We start from the raw sequence: 21,388 nt of genomic DNA on the forward strand, positions 1-21,388 counted from the left end.
CTGCCTTCAGATCTTAGAAGCCACCCACAACTCCCTGCCATGTGGGTTTACTTAACATGAGGGCTTACTTCATTAAGCCAGCAAAGGGAATTTCTGACCTCAGGGAGGGCTCTCACCTGATTAAGTCAGTCCCCCACCCTCGATGATCTCCCTTTTGATGAACTAAAAATCAACTGATTTGAAACCTTAATTATATCTGCAAAATTTCTTTTTCTTTGCCATATTCTGTTCTTGTTGTTCAGTTGCTACGTCATATCTGACTCTGAGACCCCATGGACGGCAGCATGCCAGGCTCCTCTGTCCTCTATTATCTCCCAGAGTTTGCTCAAATTCATGTCCATTGAGTTAGTGATGCCGTCCAATCATCATCTCATCCTCTGTCATCCCCTTCTTTTCTTGCCCTCAATCTTTCCCAGCATCAGGGTCTTTTCTAATGAGTCACTTCTTCGCATCAGGTGGCCAAATTATTGGAGCTTCAGCATCAGTCCTACCAATGAACATTCAGGGTTGATTTCCTTTAGGATTGACTGGTTTGATTTCCTTGTGGTCTTCTACAGCATCACAATTCGAAAGCATCAATTCTTCAGTGTTCAGCCTTCTTTATGGTCCAAATCTCACATCCCTACATGACTACTGGAAAAATCATAGCTTTGACTATATGGACCTTTGTCAGCAAAGTGATGTCTCTGCTTTCGAATACGCTGTCTAGGTTTGTCATGGCCTTTCTTCTAAGGAGCAAGCGTCTCTTAATTTCAAGGCTGCATATTCTGTTGGCTAGATGCAAATCACAGATCCTGCCCATTCTGATGGGAAAGCAATTATGCAGGGAATGACCACGGTGGGTAGGGATTCATGGGGGCCATCTTAGGATTCTGTCTAGCACAATAAGATTGATTCTTTCTTATTCCAGAATCACAGAAAATGCAGGTTCCATAAAGACAGATCGGAGAAGGCAATGGCACCCCACTCCAGTACTCTTGCCTGGAAAATCCCATGGATGGAGGAGCCTGGAAGGCTGCAGTCCATGGGGTCGCTAAGAGTTGGACATGACTGAGCGACTTCACTTTCACTTTGCACTTTCATGCATTGGAGAAGACAATGGCAACCCACTCCAGTGTTCTTGCCTGGAGAATCCCAGAGATGGGGGAGCCTGGTGGGCTGCCGTCTATGGGGTCCCACAGAGTCAGACACGACTGAAGTGACTTAGCAGCAGCAGCTTAGCAGCATAAAGACAGACTGGCCAATAGAGTTCTACTCTTTCTTGATTCCTTAAGAAAATTCAGTACCATGTACTTCCCAGGTATTGGCAGTACTCTCCCATCTCTTTGCAGATGGGGGTGGGGGTGGATCTTCAGTTGCCCAGGTGTTCTCAGCCTTGGGACTAATCATGTTTCCTTGGCTTTGGACTGAAGGGTCCCTACACTGTGCAGCTGCGTCTGTGGGCCTGGCCAGGCTGCCTTATGAGATGTGTGGGTCAGTTGTGGGAAATAGGAGCAAGGACTTCAGATTCTTTTTTTAAGCAATGTTATTGAGATACAATTTGAATACCTTAAAATTTACCCATCATAAGTGTACAGTCCAGTGAGTCTTAGTCTTTAAATACATTTAAACTTTCTCCACAATCCCATTTTAGAGTTCTTCCATTACCCTGAACATTCCCTTGGGCCTTTCACACTCAATCTCTGCTCCCATCCTCCAGCCCCAGATAAACACAGATCTGCTGTCTGAATCTATAGTTTTACCGTTTTATTTCCTAGAACTATTATATAAATAGAATCATGTAATCTGTGGTCTTTGGTGTCTGCTGTTTTATCAAGCAGAATGGTTGTGAGGTTCATGCCTGCTGTTGCATAGGTCATTACTTCATTCCTCTTTATTAAAGCTTCTTTATTTGTACTTCTAGTGCAAAATGCAAATGCCTGGCCCTTTGTTCAAAGAGCAGGGAAAAGGGCCATCAGCAGTTTTAAGCTTAAAGCTTTTCCTTTTTACATTTCTACTAGCAATGTCTGAGGGTTTCTTCATATCCTCCCAACACTTATTATCTGTCTTTTTGATTATAGCCTTTCTGCTGGAGGATTTGTGATGGTTTCTCATCATGGTTTTGATTTGCATTTTCACAATGACCAATAATACTGAACATCTTTTTATATGTTTACTTCCTATCCATATGTTTTCTTTGGTGAAGTATCTGTTTAAATCTTTTGCCCATTTGTTTTAAAATTGAGTTGTTTGTCCTTATTATTGAATTGTAAGACTTAAAAAAATGTTCTGGATACAAGTTGATCTAGTTATACGATTTGTAAATATTTTCTCCTGGATGGTGACTTATCTTTTCAGTGTTTAATACCATCTTTTGAATAGCAAACATTTTTAATTTTAATGAAGCCCATTGAATCAAAAACTCATTGGTTTTGTGGTCCATACTTTTTGTGACATCTGATTCTTCTTATTACTCTCTTTAGGGGAGAAATTGGGGTCGTGGTGAAAGGCAATCATCAATTTTTTACTTGTTTTGGGGAAATTGAAGGACCGATTAATCTTGATTGTATTATAGACATATACCGAGAAAATGAACGTGGTTTATAGATGAACAGAACTTTGCAGCCTTTCCCTGGCCTCCTCCTCATTGCAGACATGCAGTGCGACATGCCTGGTGGAGAGGCTCGGGGAGGGGCTTAGAGATGATGGAGAAGAGTCATAGCCTGAAAGTGTCACTCTCCACACGGAAAGAGAAAACATCACAAGAAAATCTTAACAATCATGGAATCCTCTGACCCTGTATGAGGTTTCTTCGCTAGAAGATCTGACCTTGTGATTATGCTAGAAGGGGAATGGTTTGAGGCTGAAGCTCTAGGTTCCTGCCCACCCCCCCAAATCTAAGTGCCACTTGAAATTAATGATTAATGGCCATCTCAGTTTTAGCTAAAACTGCAGACACGATAATAGGTGTGAGGCTCATAGTATAAATGGTAAAGAGACATCTTATTACTCGGAAAATTTTGTATTATTAATATCTTTCAGTTAGTTAAAAGATATTTACTTAACATCCATTATATGCCAGTCTCTATTCTAGGCGCCATGGATACTTAAAAAGGGCAAGCAAACAAAAATCCTTGCTCTTGTGGAGCTTACATTCTGGGAAGGGGAGACAGACAATACATAAAAAAGTGAAGAGAATAACGCCATAAGATAGCAGTGACAGATGTCATGGGAAAAATAGCGGGGTTGGGGGTGAAGGATACTAAAGATGTTTCTTATCACAGAGGGTGATCAGGGGAGAACTCAGTGAAGGGGGCCATTTGAGGCAAGGAAGTAATATCTGGGGAAAGAGCAAAAAAGGAAGAGCCTCCAGCCTCAAGTTTCAAGACGATGGTTGGCCCAGGATATTCAAGGACTGGTGCGGAGGTCAGGGTAGGAAGGACAGGGAAGAATGAGCAGGAGAGGAGCCAGAGTGGAAACGGGGCTGGACGCTATCGGCCTCAAAACCCAGAAAGACTTGAGCTGGCACAGAGAGTGAGCTAGAACACGTTTTGTGCAACTATAACGTCCAAGTTTCTGTTCTATTCAGGTGTTTAACAGTTACATTTTCCTCCAATGATTCCCTGAACAATGCAAGTAATTCAGTGTGTGATTGAGTAGTAGTTAAATTTAAAAATGGCAAATGATGCTGTGTGGATAATAAAAGATAACAAATGGATCTAAAATGTTAGTTACTACAGCTGCCAAAAAGATGAAAATACTGGTCTATGTACAATTGAATACAATTTAAATATAAAAATGCATCTATTTTGTTGGAAATAGGTTTTAAATGGATTAATTAAAAATAGAGACTAAAAGATAATTTTTTACGAAGCAGGTTATAAATGGAGAACTACAATGTTACAGTGAAGGTGTAGATTTAAAAAGTGACTCACCAGAATATGCAATTACTAGGTACAAGTAAGATGCACACTTCCTTGGAGGAGGGCATGGCAACACACTCCAGTATTCTTGCCTGGAGAATCCCATGGGCAGAAGAGCCTGATGGGTTATAGTCCATGAGGTCGCAAAGGGTCAGATACAACTAAAGTGACTTAGCATGCACACTTTAAAGATATTTTTACATATATCTGAGTAATGTGGAATAATATGGACAGTGATTCAATCAGAATATCTTCGTGTGCACTGGAGGCACAACGTGAACACACTAACTCCACTGGGAATGGGCTGGGCCATTGCTGGTGGTTTGTGAGCCCAGCTCACCATCAATGAGGAAGTAAGTCTTGCAGCCTTCTCTGCAAGTCGAATGGCAATGTGACTCAGAAAAAGGTGTGGGCTATGTAGCTTAAAACTCAACCCAACATCAGTCATTCAAACCAGAAGGTTCTTGAGGCTGCAACTGGACTTTTAAATGTAAAAAAAGTATCCTGCCTCTGAGGGACTGGCGTAGGCCAGGAAGTCAGTCTAATGTTGATCTACCTGTTTTCTGCAGTTCCTTGCCTTCATTTTTGCACAGCTTTGTCAGAAACCCATTGTTGGTGTCCTCTGGTGGTAGGTTCAAGCTGTGAACTAGAGACTGGCAACACCTTGCAGTTAAGGTGGTCTAAGGTAATGGCACCCCACTCCAGTACTCTTGCCTGGAAACTCCCATGGATGGAGGAGCCTGGTAGGCTGCAGTCCATGGGGTCGCTGAGAGTTGGACACGACTCAGTGACTTCACTTTCACTTTTCACTTTCATGCATTGGAGAAGGAAATGGCAACCCACTCCAGTGTTCTTGCCTGGAGAATCCCAGGGATGGCAGAGCCTGGTGGGCTGCCGTCTATGGGGTTGCACAGAGTCGGACATGACTGAAGCGACTTAGTAGCAGCAGCAACAGTGCTTAAGCAGCAGTTAGAACTGGACATGGAACAACAGACTGGTTCCAAATAGGAAAAGGAGTATGTCAAGGCTGTATATTGTCACCCTGCTTATTTAACTTATATGCAGAGTACATCGTGAGAAACGCTGGACTGGAAGAAACACAAGCTGGAATCAAGATTGCCGGGAGAAATATCAATAACCTCAGATACGCAGATGACACCACTCTTATGGCAGAAAGTGAAGAGGAACTAAAAAGCCTCTTGATGAAAGTGAAAGTGGAGAGTGAAAAAGTTGGCCTAGAGCTCAACATTCAGAAAACTAAGATCATGGCATCTGGGTCCCATCACTTCATGGGAAATAGATGGGGAAACAGTAGAAACAGTGTGAGACTTTATATTTTTGGGCTCCAAAATCACTGCAGATGGTGATTGCAGCCATGAAATTAAAAGACGCTTGCTCCTTGGAAGAAAAGTTATGACCAACCTAGATAGTATATTCAAAAGCAGAGACATTACTTTGCCAACAAAGGCCCATCTAGTTAAGGCTATGGTTTTTCCTGTGGTCATGTATGGATGTGAGAATGTGAGAGTTGGACTGTGAAGAAGGCTGAGTGCCGAAGAATTGATGCTTTTGAACTGTGGTGTTGGAGAAGACTCTTGAGAGTCCCTTGGACTGCAAAGAGATCCAACCAGTCCATTCTGAAGGAGATCAGCCCTGGGATTTCTTTGGAAGGAATGATGCTAAAGCTGAAACTCCAGTACTTTGGCCACCTCATGTGAAGAGTTGACTCACTGGAAAAGACTGTGATGCTGGGAGGGATTGGGGGCAGGAGGAGAAGAGGATGACAGAGGATGAGATGGCTGGATGGCATCACGGACTCAATGGACGTGAATCTGAGTGAACTCCAGGAGTTGGTGATGGACAGGGAGGCCTGGCGTGCTGTGATTCATGGGGTCACAAAGAGTCGGACACGACTGAGCGACTGAACTGAACTGAACTGAACTGAACAGTGCTTAGTTGATGAGAAGTGCCTGTGCCAATTCATTGCTTGTAAAATCTAGTGTTTCCCTTTGTTAGTGATGCATATTCCAGAGTTACTTGAATGCTAAGTTGGGCTTACAAATAAATAAGCATATGTAACATTTCTGCATGATAATAACATACTTTCAGAGTTCTTACTACTGTTAAATGCTTCATGTTTATTAATTCATTTCAGCCACATAACAATTGTATGAAGTACTATTCTATTCCCATTTTACAGAAGGAGAAACTGAGGCATAAAGAGATCTCATCTGTAGAGGGTCATATAACTAGCAAATGGGAGAGCTGAGATTTAAACTCAGAAAGTCTTGTTACAGATTCTGTGCTCTTTTGTACCCTACCATGGCTCATGTGGCAGGGCACACAGTTGGTTTTGTATAATGCCTGGCTCTCTAGCACCGTCTTTCATTCTTCAAATACTTTGCTTTCTAAAAGCAAATCAAGGGGAAGTACTTAGATATATTTGTATGCGCACACACATAATATATATATTGAAGTGAAGTGAAGTGCAAGTTGCACAGTCACGTTCGACTCTCTGTGACCCCATGGACTATACAGTCCATGGAATTCTCCAGGCCAGAATACTGGAGTGGGTAGCCTTTCCCTTCTCCAGGGGATCTTCCCAACCCAGGGACAGAACCCAGGTCTCCTGCATTGCAGGCGGATTCTTTACTAACTGAGTCACAAGGCCAATACATATACATTAAGTTACAGATATCATTTAAAGACATCCATATAAAAAGGAAGAACTATAAATATGAAGGAAGATAAATACATGGCTTTAAACTTTAAAAGTATTTGAAATTTTTTTTGTGGTGATGTATATATTATAACACTTGCTATCATTTATGAATTCAAGTCGTTCTTCAAATTGGGATTGAAATATAGTTTGCAAGTCTTAATCTCTGTTAGTCTAAGTTTCTTGAGAGTAGAATTAGGATATGGTTTCTCTTTGAGTACCAGTAGTGGGGACTCCATCAATACTTACTGTTATGATGAGCGATGGAATGGATGAGTGGGTACATGAGCTAAACTTTATTCAAAGTATGGCATAGTCATCGTATTGATAGCAAGGGCTCATAGACTGTTAATGAATTCATTACTTTCCTTGCTGTTTTGTACTAACTCAATCTACAGCAACCGTAGGAGGTAGGTACTACTATTGCTCATCATTCCATAGATAAGGAAACTGAAGTACAAAGGTTAAATAAACTGTCCAAGCTGGTAAGCAGCAGAGCTGAGATTCAAACCAGGGAGTTTGGCTCTGGAATCCATGAGCCCAGCCACCATCTGCATGGCTTCAGCTGGCCTTGGCTGTGATGTGTGTGTTTACAGAGCTGCAGGGGTGCACACTGGGGGCTTTTATTTGGGGCTTAATGCTTATAATGGAAAAAGTATTAGGCATGGATGCCTTTCAGCTCTGGGAAACTCAGACTTCACATGCTTCCCCTGACTCCACAACTAAACTCACTGTGCCCTTCCTCCAATCCCTAAACTCACTCCTGTTTTCTGCTCCCTGTCTTAGCAACGGGCAGCAACAGTCTCTTGTCTGGGCTTCCTTTCTCCAGGGTTGTCCCTGTCCCATCCATCCTCCACATAGTCCTCGAGTGATTTTTAAAAATTTTCTTTTTAGTAGTTATAGGTTCACAGCAAAATAGAACCTAAAGTACAGAGAGTTCCACTTGCTCTCCCACACAGCCAGCCTCCTACACTCTCAACATTCAGCCCCATAGGAGTGCATTTGTTACAACTGATGAACCTGTGTTGACACATTATTGCCAAAGTCCATAGTTTCCCCGCAGGGTTCACTCTTGTTGTATATTCTGTGGGTCTGGACAAATCTATAAAGACATGTGTTCACCATCACAGCAGCACACAAAGTAGTTTCACTGCCTGAAATAGCCCCTGTGCACTGCCTGTCCATTCCTTTTTCTCCTCTGCTGCTGCTGCTGCTGCTGCTAAGTCGCTTCAGTCGTGTCCGACTCTGTGCGACCCCATAGATAGCAGCCCACCAGGCTCCCCCGTCCCTGGGATTCTCCAGGCAAGAACACTGGAGTGGGTTGCCATTTCCTTCTCCAATGCAGGAAAGTGAAAAGTGAAAGTGAAGTTGCTCAGTCGTGTCTGACTCTTAGCAACCCCATGGACTGCAGCCCACCAGGCTCCTCCGTCCGTTTTCTCCTCTAACCCATGGTAACTACTGATCTTTTCTTTTGACTGTCTCCATAGTTTTGCCTTTTCCAGAATGTCAGTACAGTTGGAATCATTCAGTATGTAGCTTTTCCAGATTGGTTTCTTTCACTTAGAAATATGCCTTTAATTTTCCTCCATATCTTTTCATGGCTTGACTGCTCATTTCTTTTTAGCACAGAATAATCCTTCATTGGATTTTCCTGGTCGCTCAGTTCATAAAGAATCCACCTGCAATGCAGACCCAAGTCTAGTCCAAGGGTTGGGAAGATCTCCTGGAGAAGGGAGTAGTAGCCCAGTCCAGTATTCTTTCCTGGAGAATTCTACGGACAGAGGAGCCTGGTGGGCTACAGTCCATGGCATTGCCAAGAGTGGGACACAACTTAGCAGTTAAAGCACAACTACCAATACTTCATTATTTGATGTATCATAGTTTATTTATCTGAGTGATCTTTCAAAAACACAAATCTGATTGCAGTTCTCTCTACTTAAAATCCTCTAATAGCTTCCCCATGGATAAAAAAAATAAACTCATTAGCATGTGATCCAAAGTCTTCATAAAAATAGCCTTGCATTCTTCTCCATTACCTTCCCCATGGTACTTGGCTCTCCATTCTTAATGAACTTTTTTCTGTTCCTCCAAGTGACATATTCTCACTTACGCCAGGGCCTTTGCACTTGCTTCACATCCTCCCCCTACTCTAGCTCACTGTTGTCTTCCTATTTTGTTGTTCAGGGTGACTTCAGCATCCTTGTAATTAGTCCATTCAATATTTAGAAATGGAACTTTTATGGTTATATTTTTAATGTCCATTGATGGAGGAGCCTGGTAGGCTGCAGTCCATGGGGTCGCTAAGAGTCAGGCACGACTGAGTGACTTCACTTTCACTTTTCACTTTCCTGCATTGGAGAAGGAAATGGCAACCCACTCCAGTGTTCTTCCCTGGAGAATCCCAGGGACGGGGGAGCCTGGTGGGCTGCCGTCTATGGGGGTCACACAGAGTCGGACACGACTGAAGTGACTTAGCAGCAGCAGCAGCAGCAGCATACAAATGTCCCACACTTTAGTTAATATCCTGGTATTCAGGTAAAGTAAGTTCATTTCCTAATTACAAATGTGGTCAAATTGTTAGTGGAATTATGATGAAAAACATATAGGTCAGGAAAAAAAAATTAAAGACATAATATATATTTCAGTTCAGTTCAGTTCATTTCAGTTGCTCAGTCATGTCCGACTCTTTGCGACCCCATGAATCGCAGCATGCCAGGCCTCCCTGTCCATCACCAACTCCCGGAGTTCACTCAGACTCACATCCATCGAGTCCGTGATGCTATCCAGACATTTCATCCTCTGTCGTCCCCTTCTCCTCCTGCCCCCAATCCCTCCCAGCATCAGAGTCTTTTCCAATGAGTCAACTCTTGTTAGCCCCAAATTAAGGATTTGTATTTAGACGGTTGCAGTTGAAGTTATTTTTTTCTTAGTAATTATTTATTGTCACTGGAGGTAGTTTAGTTTTACTGAAATAAATTTGATTAAATTATGAAATTAGAATAAGTTTACTTTTATGATTTTTATTTTGGGCCTTCTTTTCATTGAATCATTAACTGGTGGCTCAGTTTATTTTTAGTGTTAGTGTGTGTACCTGAAATGGTGTCTGTTCCATGACTTCAAATTTAAGGTTCCAATGCTCTTTGTATGTGTCTGCTTCTCTTTCTGAAATGACAGGGTTGGCATATTTTTAAACATTTTCTGAAAATGTATATAAAGCAAGTTCAAAAGCCCTGAACTTTTGTTCTCACTCAACTGTGGAAAAAAAATAGAGACTATTAATGTGTTTACTTTAAAATGGGTAGAATTGCCAGATAAACTATCTGCTATGTTACTGCAGCTGTCTAGCATTTGTTAAGGGCTTAATACATGGCAGGCATTTTCCTGTAAATTATTTTATTTAATTCTTGCTCCAGTCTCACAATTTATGTAGAATTTCCTCCATTTTATATGAGCCAAAATGGAATCTAAGAGGTTGAATCAGTTGGCCAGGGGCACATAGATAAATTGTGGGCCCCAGAGGATGTGTTTCTTTTTTCATTTCATAGCACAGTTTTCTGATGACCAGGCCAGCTTCTCAAATCATTTTTGGATTTCTTTAATGGGTATTCAGTGGCAAGGAGCATGCACACTTAGAGCAGGTGTGATGATAAAATAATCAGACTCATTTTGTGGGTGGTTATGGGAATCATTCTCATTGCTTTATAGTCACAAACTACATTGTGTACAGTATATATCCTTGTGGGTAGATGGATGTGTACATGTATACGTGTATAAAAGCCTGCCTTGGAAAGGATGCAACAATGCCTTTGTAAACTTCCAAAATACAACCAAATCATATAGACAAAATCTAAGTTGGCAGCCAAATGCTATGATAACAAGGCTTAGAAAATAAACATTTTAAAGAGGTTTTACAATCTGTTAATATTATTTTTTCATCCTCATTCTTTCAAGTTGGTGCTTGGCACTGATCGGCTATGACCTTGGTTATCCTTGACTATGCTTTTGGTTATTTATTGTAGCTGTATTGCCCCTGCCTGCCATAGGCAAACATTCTCCCAAAAGATGTTTTTAGAGTACATTTTATTGATGTATAACGTAAATAAGTTTCAATGTAGACAAATCACAAGGCACAGGTTAATGGTTTTTAATGAAATGGACTTGCCCATGTAGTTGATACCCAGATTAAGAAAAAGAACATTACCAGCATCAGAGAAACATCCTCATATCCGGTCTTAATCACCATCACTTCCTCTCCAAAGGCTTCTACTCTCCTGACTTTTATCACCAGTTTTGCCAGTTTTTGAACTTCATGTAAGTTGAGCCACAGAAAATTTTGCATTTTTTTCCACTTTTCAACATTATTTTGTGAGATTCATCCATACTCTTACAGGCAGTGTTGGTTAGCCACTTTGATTTCTACACAGCAGTCTTTTATCTGAATATGTTACAATTAATCCATTCTCTTGTGGATGGACACTTGAATTTTCCCCAGTTTTTGACTGTTACAAATAGTGCCCCTCAAAACATCCTCATATGTATCTTCTGACACAAATACATATATATATATATATCATTGGATAAATGCATAGGAATAGATTGCTAACCCATAGGAATGGGTTATGAGTATATATATATTCAGCTTTGGTAGATGCTGTCAAAAACTTTTTTCCAAAGGAGTTGTGTCAATTTAAATTCCCATTCATAATATAGAAGAGAGTTTGCTGCTCTGGATCTTTGCCAGCAACTGGTATCGTTACCTTTTTTCATCTTAGCCATTTGGTAGGGAGGTTCATCATGGTTTTATTCTGTGTTTCTCTAATAACTAATTCAGTTGAGCACCTTGTCATGTGTTTATTGGCAACTTGGATATCCTTTTATTGTGAAAGGCCTGTTCACATCTCTTGCCCATTTTCTATTGGGTCTTCTATGTTTTTCTTACTGATTGTAGGAATGTCTTATGTTTATCTCCCAGATGACGCACTGGCTGGGTAGTGAAATCCTAGGATACTGGAAGGGGAAGAACAGAAAGGAGGTTGGGTCACCTGGGTAAAACCTCGCTTGCTTCTCCTTTCAGCCCCAACATCAGAAAGGTATTTTAGGTAGCAATGCCTTTAGTCCCTGGTGGCTTGGTGTTTCTCCAAGAGAAACACAGCTTGCCTATTAATGTGCATTTTGAAGCCCCATCACCTGGAAATCTTACAGTATTCTAAACATACAGTTTCAGATGCTCTTATCCAGTCCCAAACTTGGGTGTCATCTCCATTTCCTCACCTTTCCTCCCAGCCCTCACCTCTCCAGTCCCACCAAGTCCTGGCAATTCTGTGTCCAAAATATGCATCCAGGGACTTCCCTGGTGGTCCAGTGATTAGGACTCTACACTGCCACTGCAGGGGCCATGGGTTTAATCCCTGGTCTGGGAACTAAGCTCCCACTGCACGTTGCATTTTGTTTCACTTTTCATTGTTATTTTATGAGATTCATCCATGTGAGTGTCTGTTTATCCACTTTCATTTCTACACAGCATTCTTTTATCTGAATACGTAGCAAAAAAAAAAGAGAAAAAGATGCATCCAATAGGATCACTTTACCCTACTTTTACCACCAGCACCTGGTTCAGGAGATATCACCGTTCCCCAAGGTCAATGAAATGGCTTCCAAATGGGCCTCCAACTGCCTCAATGAACTGTTTAAAACACATGTTGAACCCTCCTTGAAGTTCTTTATTCTCATGTTGTTATTCTCCATACCCCCTCTTCTTGGACTCATAGCACCATCACAGTCGGTAATTACATGTTTCTTTCTGCCTTTGTTCTCATGCTTGTCTTCTCCCCTGACCTGTCAATTCCATGAAGGGATCAGGCCTGCTTCGTGCACTAGAGCAGCTCAACAGTTGGTGCATTTGAACACGAGAGGTTGAATGAATACCCCATGTCAGATCTGAACCAAGTCCCTGCTATCCCTGTCAGGTGTTCATCCAGCCTCTTCTGGGTATTTCGCGTGATAAGGCTCTCACTAAACCTGAGGTCACCTGTCCTGCAATAGAAAGGAAAGCAACATACCTAACTCAGAGTTCAAAGAGGAGGCAAAGTGTGTAAGCTGAAGGAAGGCTGAGGTCCCAGCAAGATGGGAAATAGGAAAATCTTCCCAGGGCTCCAGTGTCCTTGCTTAATTGTTTTAGTTGGAAAACTCCCCTTAGTCACAGATGGAGTTCCTGACTCTTTGGCCCTCACTTCCTTCCCACCCACAGCGTTTCTAGGGAACACAGTGCACTTCTGGGGGCAAAATGAGCTTGTGTGTGTGTGTGTGGGGTCTATCCTGTTCCCATATCCAGCCTCTGACCTCTCCCTCTGGAACTGAGGTCAGAGTGGAACATGACATGACCTGGGGCTCCTGAAAGGGCCTCACCCATCTTTCAGTGGCCCAGTCCCTTACCCAAGAGTGGATTATTGAACACACTGTCATCAAAGGTGGTAGCAGGGAGCTAGACGTCCAAATGCATTCCCTGAATGAGACAAAGCGGTGGTTTGCAATTCTGGCTGTATTGAGGCCAGGTCCCCAGTGTGTAGTTAGTCTATTAAGTAGGAATCTCACCCTGTGATGATCTCAATTAATTCGACGTTTTCCCTAGTTCCCTTTAGATAATCTGTACTCAGCACTGTGGGTTCATGAGAAGTTTTAAATTTGACACAGAGAAGGTCCTCGTATCCCCACGGTTCACGGTCAAGGTGAAGTCTATCAGTATAGCTCAACAAGGCCTTGGAGCCAGAGAGAGATGAATTCTAGCTTGACCCAGGCACTTGTCAAGTGGGACCCTGGACATTCACATACCTGGCTGAGCTTCAACGTCTTCCTCTGCCATGTGAAGCCACTTCTTGCCTCTAGGGCCATTGTGAAGATTCGGTAAGTTATGGAAAGTGTCCAGCTCTGTAGCTAGTTCAGAGTAGGTGTCCTGTATGGGATGATTCGTATTTCAAACAGTTTCCCATCTTATGGGAAAGATGACCAAATATGCTTGTCAATCTGTTTCATTATTCTGGGAGGTACTACATTTACTCTTGATTCCAGGGCAGTATTTGCTGAATTGCTGTAGTGTGAGGTACTGCCAGGCTCATTGGCATTTCTGATGAGGAGACAGAGGCAAGGTGTATAAACTGACTTGAGCAAGTAAGCTGGAAGCAAGTCTAAACTCTAAAGCTTTTAATAATCTATCTTCAATTCATTCCCAATTAAGTCCCATCAGTTACGAGTAAAGAGGACTTTAGTTCCCTCTTCTCCTAGCACATATCTGAATAATTAGAATCCCCCAAATACCCTACTTTTTTTTTTTAAACTTACATAGTTTATTAACTTCCATACATACAGGCCAATGAGGTACATTGTTTAAAGTTCAGAAATCTATAGACAGATTCTCTTTAATGACATTGTTCTATTTCCAAGGCTATAGAAATGAGTCAGTTTTGCTTCTTCCTTCAGCTGAAGTTGTTGCATCAAATCTGTTATCAAGGTCAAATGTATTGAATTGGTCAATCTTTTTTCTTTCTTTTCCATTTTCTTTGCCACCACCCATGTCTAGGTTTTCCAAGATTACTATAATAGACTTAAAAAAATTTATTATGGAAAAATTCAAACTTCAAACATACTCAAAATAAAGAGAATGTTATATTGAATGCTCATGTACCTGACATAAAACTGCACCAATTGTAAACATTTTGCCATTCTTCTCCTTCATTTTTTTCCTGGACTCATAGAATGTGTATCTCTAATGAATAAGCAATTTGTGTCCCCCACAGCTTTCTCATTATTCTTTCTCTAATATCATTTTTCTCACCAATCCAAAAATTTCCCACCCAAATGTCCTACTTTATGCAGTAATTATGGACATGTGCTCTTGTGAGGCTTTTGAGTAATACTGACAATAAAGGAAAAGAAACTGTGAAGCCTAGGGGTGGGGGGATCCACTAATTTTCCCTGTGTGATAGAAGTCTGGATGGTAATTATTTTTCTCACCAGTGTCCTACATTTACTAAGCCATAATGTATTAGCATTATTATCAGAATCTGCTTCCCACCAAACTTTCTAAATTAAAACACCAGGCAAGTTAATTTAAATGCTGCTGTACCTGTGAAGTACCAGTTACCCTATATAAAGTGGTCAAAGCAGAGAGCAGAAGGCTCAGGGCACTGCGGGGTCAGCCATACTGGATTAAAAGCTCATCAGCACTGAGATGGAACACGACTGTGGTTTCTCTTGAAGACTACAAAGGGCTTATTCCATCAATGGTAGATGCTCAGTAAATAGTGGCTAAGGTGATGAAGGAAGCACAAGCTGGAATCAAGATTGCCAGGAGAAATATCAATAACCTCAGATATGCAGATGACACCACCGTTATGGCAGAAAGTGAAGAAGAACTAAAGAGCCTCTTGATGAAAGTGAAAGAGGAGAGTGAAAAAGTTGGCTTAAAGCTCAACATTCAGAAAACTAAGATCATGGCATCTGGTCCCATCACTTCATGGCAAATAGGTGGGGAAACAGTGGAAACAGTGGCTGACTTTATTTTTCTGGGCTCCAAAATCACTGCAGATGGTGACTGCAGCCATGAAATTTAAAGACGCTTACTCCTTGAAAGAAAAGTTATGACCAACCTAGACAGCACATTCAAAAGCAGAGACATTACTTTGTCGACTAAGGTCCGTCTAGTCAAGGCTATGGTTTTTCCAGTGGTCATGTATGGATGTGAAAGTTGGACTGTGAAGAAAGCTGAGCACTGAAGAATTGATGCTTTTGAACTGTGGTGTTGGAGAAGATTCTTGAGAGTCCCTTGGATTGCAAGGAGATCCAACCAGTTCATTCTAAAGGAGATCAGTCCTGGGTGTTCATTGGAAGGTCTGATGTTGAAGCTGAAACTCCAGTACTTTGGCCATCTCATGCAAAGAGCTGAATCATTTGAAAATACCCTGATGCTGGGAAATATGGAGGGCAGGAGGAGAAGGGGACGACAGAGGATGAGATGGCTGGATGGCATCACTGACTCGATGGACATGGGTTTGGGTAGACTCCGGGAGTTGGTGATGGACAGGGAGGCCTGGCGCGCTGTGGTTCATGGGGTTGCAAAGAGTCGGACACGACTGAGCGACTGAACTGAACTGAACTGAAATGAAGGTGATGAACGAATGATGCTTCTCTTCCAATCATCTCGCAACATTTTGCTTTTTCTATTTTCCTCAGTGACAAATGCCTGCTTAGCTCAGATCCCTTCAGATACGGACACTGTTTTTCAAACCAACCAATTGATAAACATTTACTGGTTCTTATTATGTGCCAGGCTCTTGGTATGCAGTTGTGACCAAGACAATCATGTCCTTGCTGCCATGGACCTCGTAAGCTGGTGGAGAAGACAGGATGTAGTCAAGTTAAATAAAGAAAGAAGGTGGGAGACGTCAGGCTCCCACGGCCGGAGCGGCGGCCCGGCCCGGCGCCCCGCGGCGAAGACGGCTTGAGCGCTCGCTGCAGCCAGCATTCCGTCGCCGTCGCCAGGCGGCGCCGCTCGAGCCGGAACGCGCCTATGCGCTCCTCGCCGCTTCCACCCCCGCGGCCGCCGCTCCCCTAGCAGTCGGGGCACATACACCATGAGGACTTCAACCAGAGCCCGGCCGAGTGGAAGCTCTTCATCTACAACCGGAACACCGGGGAGTTCCTGCGGTGCATCGCCAAGAGCTGGGGTTTGATCTTGCTCTTCTGCCTAGTCTTTCATGGGTACCTGGCTGCACTCTTTTCATTCACAACGTGGGCCACGCTTCAGACTCTGAACAATGAGGTTCCAAAATACTGTGACCAGGTTCCTAGTCCAGGACTTAAATGGTTTTTCCAAAACCAGTGTCGGTGTTGGATTTTTCATTCAGCCTGTCTGATTCAGAATCCTATCAAGGGTACATTGATGACCGTAAGAAATTTCTAAAGCCATATGGCTTAGGAGAGAAGAAGAATCTCACAGATTGTACCAGTGGAAACTTTTGAGCAGAAGGGTCTAGACTTCTGGATGTCAGTCCCTCTTGCCTTACCTGAAGCATGCAGTGGTGTGGATGATCCCACGTTTGGCTACCAAGCAAGAAACCCTTGTATTCTTGTGAAAACGAACAGAAAAATTGGATTAAAGCCTCAAGGAGAACCAAGGATACACTGTATTGGAAAGAGTGAAAGCACTGGAGTTCTATCCACTTATTCTCCCAATGGAATGATAGATTTAAAATATTTTCCATATTATGGGAAAAAAAACTGTATAGGAGCTACCTGCAGCCACTAGTTGCCATCCAGCTCAGCTTTGGTAGTGATGGTGATGTAAAAGAAGTAATGGTTGAGTGCAAGATTGATGGATCACCCAACCTAAAAACCCAGAATGACAAGTTTTTAGGATGAGTTGCATTCAAGATCACCACACATGCATAGTAGGAGTTAGGATGTCTCCACAGAGTAAACATTGTGTTGTCTGTCTTCATTTTGTATCAGCGGGACCTGCCATTCCAGAATTATGAGACTGCCTTGGAGAAAGGTGGAGTGGTACATGACACTGGGATAACAATGTGCTTCCAGATAATAGTGGTCCATGTCCTTCTAAGTAACTGCCTGTTGCCTCTGCTACCTTTTGACCCATGTACAGACACCAGATAGGGACTGTGAACACCTGATTCTGCACGTGTAGGTTGGGGGTCTTGTCCAGTTTTTAATGTGGTTTAATTGCCAAGTGTCTAAAGCTTAAATGTGCTGTGCTATGTAAATATTTTATAGATTTAACACTGTTTACTGTTATATTTTGATGCCCCAAAGTTTTAGGGGATAAAATGGTACCTGACCAATATTGAATGACTTTATAGCTGCAAGAAATTCAGTGTGTGGGAAAGTTCTGTATGTGAGGAGGAAAAAGGAAAATAAAAGTGTTCAGTTCAGTTGCTCAGTTGTGTCCAACTCTTTGTGACCCCATGAACCACAGCATGCCAGGCCTGCCTGTCCATCACCAACTCCTGGAGTTCACCCAAACCCATGTCCCATGTCCAGTCGGTGATGCCATACAACCATCTCATCCTCTGTCGTCTCCTTCTCCTCCTGCCCCCCAATCCCTCCAAGCATCAGGGTCTTTTCCAATGAGTCAACTCTTTACATGAGGTGGCCAAAGTATTGGAGTTTCAACTTCAACATCAAACCTTCCAATGAACACCCAGGACTGATCTCATTTAGAATGGACTGGTTGGATCTTCTTGCAGTCCAAGGGACTCTCAAGAATCTTCTCCAACACCACAGTTCAAAAGCATCAATTCATTGACGCTCAGCTTTCTTTATAGTCCAACTCTCACATCCATACATGATCACTGGGAAAACCATAACCTTGACTAGACAGACCTTTGTTGGCAAAGTAATGTCTCTGCTTTTTAATATGCTATCTAGGTTGGTCATAACTTTCCTTCCAAGGAGTAAGTGTCTTTTAATTTCATGGCTGCAATCACCATCTAGGTAAAAATAAAAAAAAAGAAGATGGACAGATGTGTAGGTGCTGCAGAGGAAATAAACTCTTGATTGGGAAGTCAGGCAAGAGTTCCCACCTGAGGAGGTGACGTGTAAGTTGAGACCTGAAAGATTAAAGCAGGAAGGTGGAGCTGTGATGGAGAGTGGGGTTGTATTTTAGGCAGAGAGAACAGCATACAAAGAGATCCTCAAGTGGTAGACAGTTTGGCTTGTTCAAGACAGTGAAGGAGGCTGGTATGCCTGGAGCACTATGTAAGATGAAAGACGGGGAGTGTGGTTGGTGTGAGATGAAGTTGGACAGGTGGGTAGAAGCCAGATCATGCAGGGACCTGGAGGCTGTGGTTATGCATTTGGGTTTATTCTGAGTACAGTAGGAGCCTGCTCTTGCTTCCTCCAAACTTACTTCACCTGCATTTTTTTGTTTTTCATCTCTGTTTTTGGCAATTCTATCTTTCCAGTTGCTTAGGCCAAAAATTTTGGAGTCATCCTTGACTCTTTTTTCCCCCCCTCTCCTTACACTACATCTTCCCTGCCAACAAATTCAGCTGCCTGATCCTTTAAGTTATAATAGACTCTCACCACTTCTCATCACTTCCACTCCTTCCTGATCTAAGCCACCATCATCTCTTATCTGAACTACTGGATTCACTTCCCAGCATCTTGGGCTAAGGATGCTGTCAGATTATCTCCCTCCTGTGGTCAAAACCTTCTAATGTTTCCCCATCTCAGAGTGAAAGCAAATTTTCTTACCATTGCATAATCTGGCCCCTCCCTTGTTATCTCTTAGATCCTGGATGCAAAGTCAGTGGGTACAATACTGGAGGGGGAATCAGAGGCTATAACCATTTATTCACTCAGTTAGTCCTTCGATAAATAGTTACTGAGTATCTGTGATGTGTCAGGCGCTCCTCTAGGTGCTTGGAACACACTGGGGATAGATAAAAAGTCTCTGCTTCATGGAACTTACACAGTAAAGAAGTAAATTACGTAACTTGTTAGAAGCAAATAAGTGTTAGGGGAAAAAATAGTTAGGTTAAGGAAAAACCCAGAGTCTTGGGTGGGGAGAGACTGTAATTTTAAATAGGGTGGCCTTGCTGAGAATGGAAACAGTGACAGACTTTATTTTTCTGGGCTCCAAAATCACTGCAGATGGTGACTGCAGCCATGAAATTAAAAGATGCTTGCTCCTTGGAAGAAGAGTTATGACCAACCTAGACAGCATATTCAAAAGTAGAGACATTACTTTGCCAACAAAGGTCCATCTAGTCAAAGCTATGGTTTTTCCAGTAATCATGTATGGATGTGAGAGTTAGACTATAAAGAAAGCTGAGCACTGAAGAATTTATGCTTTTGTGTGTGTGTGTTCATTCTATAACAAGCCTTTATTTTGTATTTTTAATATAAATTTATTTATTTTAATTGGAGGCTAATTACTTTACAATATTGTATTGGTTTTGCCATACATCAACATGAATCTGCCACGGGTGTACACGTGTTCCCCATCCTGAACCCCCCTCCCACCTTCCTCCCCTTACCATCCCTCTGTGTCATCCCAGTGCACCAGCCCCAAGCATCCTGTATCATGCATTGAACCTGGACTCGTGATTTGTTTCATCTATGATATTATACATGTTTCAATGCCATTCTCCCAAATCATCCCCCTCTCCCTCTCCCACAGAGTCCAAAAGACTGTTCTATACATCTGTGTCTCTTTTGCTGTCTCGCATACAGGGTTATTGTTACCATCTTTCTAAATTCCATATATATGCATTAGTATACTGTATTGGTGTTTTTCTTTCTGGCTTACTTCACTCTGTATAATAGGCTCCAGTTTCATCCACCTCATTAGAACTGATTCAAATGTATTCTTTTTAATGGCTGAGTATGAGGCCTGGCGTGCTGCAATTCATGGGGTCGCAAAGAGTCGGACACGACTGAGCGACTGAACTGAACTGAACTGAATATTCCATTGTGCATATGCACCACAGCTCTCTTATCCATTCATCTGCCGATGGACATCTAGGTTGCTTCCATGTCCTGGCTATTATAAACAGTGCTGTGATGAACGTTGGGGTGCATGTGTCTCTTTCAGTTCTGGTTTCCTCGGTGTGTATGCCCAGCAGTGAGATTGCTGGGTCATAGGTGAAGGGGAAGCTGCTCAGTCATGTCCGACTCTTTGCGACCCTGTGGACTGTAACCTACTACGCTTCTCTGTCCATGGGATTCTCCAGGCAGGAATACTGGAGTGGATTGCTATTTCCTTCTCCAGGGGATCTTCCCGACCCAGGGATCGAACCCGGGTCTCCTGCATTGGAGGCAGACGCTTTAACCTCTGAGCCACCAGGGAAGCCCATAAGTCAGTTCTATTTCCAGTTTTTTAAGGAATCTCCACACTGTTCTCCATAGTGGCTGTACTAGTTTGCATTCCCACCAACAGTGTAAGAGGGTTCCCTTTTCTCCACACCCTCTCCAGCATTTATTGCTTATAGACTTTTTGATAGCAGCCATTCTGACTGGTGTGAAATGGTACCTCATTGTGGTTTTGATTTGTATTTCTCTGATAATGAGTGATGTTGAGCATCTTTTCATGTGTTTGTTAGCCATCTGTATGTCTTCTTTGGAGGAATGTCTGTTTAGTTCTTTGGCCCATTTTTTGATTGAGTCATTTATTTTTCTGGAATTGAGCTGCAGGAGTTGCTTGTTTATTTTTGAGATTAATTCTTTGTCACTTGCCTCATTTGCTATTATTTTCTCCCATTCTGAAGGCTGTCTTTTCACCTTGCTTAGAGTTTCCTTTGTTGTGCAGAAGCTTTTAATTTTAATTAGGTCCCATTTGTTTATTTTTGCTTTTATTTCCAATATTCTGGGAAGTGGGTCATAGAGGATCCTGCTGTGATTTATGTCGGAGAGTGTTTTGCCTATGTTCTCCTCTAGGAGTTTTATAGTTTCTGGTTTTACGTTTAGATCTTTAATCCATTTTGAGGTTATTTTTTGTGTCTTGCATTCCTATACACTAATAATGAGAAAATAGAAAGAGAAATTAAGGAAACAATTCCATTCACCATTGCAATGAAAAGAATAAAATAGAAATATATCCACCTAAAGAAACTAAAGACCTCTATATAGAAAACTATAAAACAGTGGTGAAAGAAATCAAAGAGGACACTAATAGATGGAGAAATATACTGTGTTCATGGATTGGAAGAATTGATATAATCAAAATGAGTATACTACCCAAAGCAATCTATAGATT

General features: G+C 42.2%; 1 non-coding gene and 1 pseudogene across 1 annotated transcript; one reads left to right on the forward strand and one right to left on the reverse strand.

Moving 5' to 3' along the window:
• LOC138079707 (sodium/potassium-transporting ATPase subunit beta-3 pseudogene) overlaps positions 1-17,064 on the forward strand; it is a 57,892-nt pseudogene extending 40,828 nt beyond the window's left edge.
• A 3,346-nt stretch (positions 17,065-20,410) lies between these two features.
• TRNAW-CCA (transfer RNA tryptophan (anticodon CCA)) lies at positions 20,411-20,482 on the reverse strand. Its single transcript has one exon. It is a non-coding gene; the product is annotated as a tRNA-Trp (tRNA).
• Between the last annotated feature and the right edge of the window lie 906 nt (positions 20,483-21,388).

This window comes from Capricornis sumatraensis, chromosome 5, assembly GCF_032405125.1.
Source record: "Capricornis sumatraensis isolate serow.1 chromosome 5, serow.2, whole genome shotgun sequence".
NCBI lineage: Eukaryota > Metazoa > Chordata > Mammalia > Artiodactyla > Bovidae > Capricornis > Capricornis sumatraensis.